The following is a 3603-nucleotide window of genomic DNA, read 5'->3' as shown; positions in this document are numbered from 1 at the left end:
GCTGCAGAAAGTCAAAGTCACTTTATTGTCAAAAGCTGCAACATGTACAGGACATGCACAGGATGGAAATTACATTTCTCTCAGACCCCGGTGCAACAATAACCATAAGCATAAAATTAAGTAATAAAAGCATGATACTGTCTTAAATTGTACTATAGCGGTATAAAAATATTAAAAAAAAAAGTATATCTATAAAATGAAATGAAGGTCCTGACATTGATATTTGTAGTGAGTGGCAAAGCAGCGTATGAAGTGAATGTGCACGGTGTATGTATGAAGTCCTTGATGTTGGTGAAGGTAAAGTGACATATGCAATAAGGCTAGTAAATATATATATATATATATATATATTTATATATCAGCGGTAGTGTAATATAAGCAGCAGTGTGAGTATAAACTGTAGTGTGAATTGAATGAGCACATGAGCATGTGTTGAGTGTATAACCTGTTTTTTAAAGATGCAGAGTTCAGTGTTAGAAAGTTTTTGTGTTGTGTGGAATTGTGTGAAGGTTTTGTGTTAAGGCGGTACAAGAGGAAGGGGAGGCACAGAGTTCAGCATCCTGACTGCCTGATGAAGAGCTGTCTCTCAGTCTGCTGGTTCGAGCCTGGAGACTCCGCAGTCTCCTCCCTGATGGCAGCAGGCTGAAGAAGCTGTGCAGTGGGTGTGTGGGATCACCTGCCATGCAGAGGGCTTTCCGAGTGAGGCGGGTACTGTGCAGGTCATGTAGCGAGGGGAAGGAGGTGCCGACGATGTTCTCGGCTGCTCTCACGATGCGCTGGAGTGTCTTGCGGCAGGATGCAGTACATGCACCGAACCACACCGTGATGCAGCTGGTCAGGACACTCTCTATGGCACCCTTGTAGAAGGTGCACATGATGGGGGTTGGAGCTCCAGCTCTTTTCAGCTTGCGGAGAAAGTAGAGGCGCTGGTGAGCCTTCTTGGCCAGTGATGCAGTGTTTCTGCTCCAGGACAGGTCCTCTGAGACGTGCACTCCCAGAAACTTGGCGCTGCTCACTCTCTCCACAGTAGTGCCATTGATGGTCAGAGGAGCATGCTGGGCGTGCATCTTCCTGAAGTCCACAACAATCTCCTTTGTCTTATCCACGTTCAGAGAGAGATTGTTGTGTCTGCACCACAAGGCCAGGCGGCTCACCTCGTTCCTGTAGTCTGTCTCGTCATTGTTGCTGATGAGACCCACCACAGTTGTATCATCCACAAACTTGACAAAGTAGTTGGAGCTGTACGATGGTGTGCAGTCGTGTGTCAGAAGGGTGAATAGAAGTGGGCTCAGCACGCAACCTTGGGGGGCCCCTGTATTCACTGTGATGGTGCTGGATGCGTTACTGCCGACCCGTACTGCCTGTGGTCTCCCAGTCAGGAAGTCTAGCAGCCAGTTACACAATGAGGTGTTCAGCCCCAGACTGTCCAGTTTAAGGATGAGCTGTTGGAGGATGATGGTGTTGAATGCCGAGCTGAAGTCAATGAACAGCATTCTAACATAACAGTCCTTAGTGTCCAGATGTGAGGGCTGTGTGGAGGGCAGAGGAGATGGCGTCGTCGGTCGAACGATTTGGCCGATATGCAAACTGGAAGGGATCCAGGGAGGCAGGAAGGACAGAGTTGATGTGTTTCATGACTAGCCGTTCGAAGCACTTCATCAGGATGGGGTGAGTGCCACCGGATGATAGTCATTGAGGCAGGAGGGCGATGGCTTCTTTGGGACAGGGATGATGGTGGGAGCTTTGAAACAGGTGGGGACGATGGTCTGACTCAGTGAGCTGTTGAAGATATCCGTGAAGACCGCTGCAAGTTCCACTGCACAGTCCTTCAGCACACGACCGGGTATGTTGTCAGGACCAGAAGCTTTTCGGGCGTTGATCTTGATGAATGATCGCCTTACACTGTCGGTGGACAGCGCCAGCGCCTGGTCATCGGGAGAGGGGGAGAGTTTCTGTGCAGGTGTGCCGTTACCTGCTTCAAACCGAGCAAAGAAGTCATTCAGCTCATTCAGTGTAGAGGTTGTGCTGTCACAGGTTTGTGGGGCTGGCTTGTAGCTCGTGATGGTCTGTATTCCCCGCCACAGACTCCGTGAAGCGACGAGCAGAGGGTTAAAGATGAACCTTTAACAAACCACTGGTTCATTCATTCAACCTTTATTTCTGAGTCTCTGGGACTCATTTACAAGAAAGACCTGATTTCAACAAAGACTGATGACAACAGCAACAAAAAGTCATACAGATTTATTTTTTATAAGTAAAATGCAAAAAAAGTAACAAAAACAGCTGGATTTTAAGGTGAATGTAGAAAACTAAAAACAGGAACATGTCTGCATTGGTCCCTGCCAGGAGTCCAACAGATTCTTAAAGACACTTAGAGAGGTCAAAGGTCGAGAGCTTCAGGTCTTTTTACAAGATATTCCAGGAAACAGGAGCGGAGTAGGAGAAGGTCCTTTTGTCTAGTTCAGTCCTCACTGAGGGAACACTGCAGGTAATGAGGTCCTGAGAGCGCAAGCTGTAGCTGCACTCACACAGAGACATGTAGGAGGAGATGTATGAAGGCAGCAGACCAGGAAGTGATTTAAAGATGAAAATGTACCAGTGGGAGAGTCTGTGTGAAGTTAATGGTGACCAGTTAACCAGTGAATACTGGGTGCAGTGGTGGGTACGATAATCACAGCCAATTATGAATCTTAGTGCACCATGATAGACAGCATCCAACATCTGCAGCATCCAACATCTGCAGGGTTCTTGTAGGAGCGTTCATGTAAATAATGTCACCGTGATCAATGGAGGGAAGGAAAGTCACAGATACAAGGTGTTCCTCAGGGTTCAGAGTTAGACAGGATCTGTTTCTGAAAAAGAAACCCAGTTTAATCTAAAAAATAAAAAGTTGAATCTGGTCCTCTGGACATTCAAAAAAGAAAAAAAAATTGTAGAAACGTTTCGTCTTCCATCCTGAGGACTTCCTCAGTCTGAGGAGCTGTTTTCAGCTCAGTCTCTTAAATAGCACCTTCTCAGGGTGGATCAACCAGTTTGCTGCTGACAACCAGAACCAGCTGATCACATGCTCAAGAAGGACCATCAGCCTAACAAAGGATCATTAGCACCTGATGGCTGTTTACTGTTCACAGAGGGCTGAGTGATACTAGCAATCACAGCATTGTAAGAGGGGGACAGTTGAACCCGGAGGCCTCCACCCCTGTTTAATGATGGACGGTTTCTTTTCACAAAGATGGCCTCCTTTACTCCTCTCTCAAACCATCGTTCCTCTCTGTCCAGGATGTGAACATCTTCATCCCTGAAAGAGTGACCGCTGGCCTGGAGATGAGTGTAGACCTCAGAGTCCTGGCCTGATGATGTTGATCTTCTGTGCTGGTCCATCCTTTTGGCCAGTGGCTGTTTAGTTTCCCCGATGTAAGACTGATCACCCTCCTGACACTGAACAACATACACAATATTACTTCGCTATTTATAAGACTGAGCTGAATACAGCTCCTCAGACTGAGGAAGTCCTTTGGATAAAAGACAAAACGTTTCTACTTTTTTTTAGGGATGCACCGATCCACTTTTTTTTTTTTTTTTTCGATCCGATCCCGATACCTA

Source organism: Nematolebias whitei, chromosome 8 (genome assembly GCF_014905685.2).
Source record: "Nematolebias whitei isolate Nwh7 chromosome 8, NemWhi1, whole genome shotgun sequence".
Classification (NCBI taxonomy): Eukaryota; Metazoa; Chordata; class Actinopteri; order Cyprinodontiformes; family Rivulidae; genus Nematolebias; species Nematolebias whitei.
Note: the sequence above shows the minus strand (reverse complement) of the source record.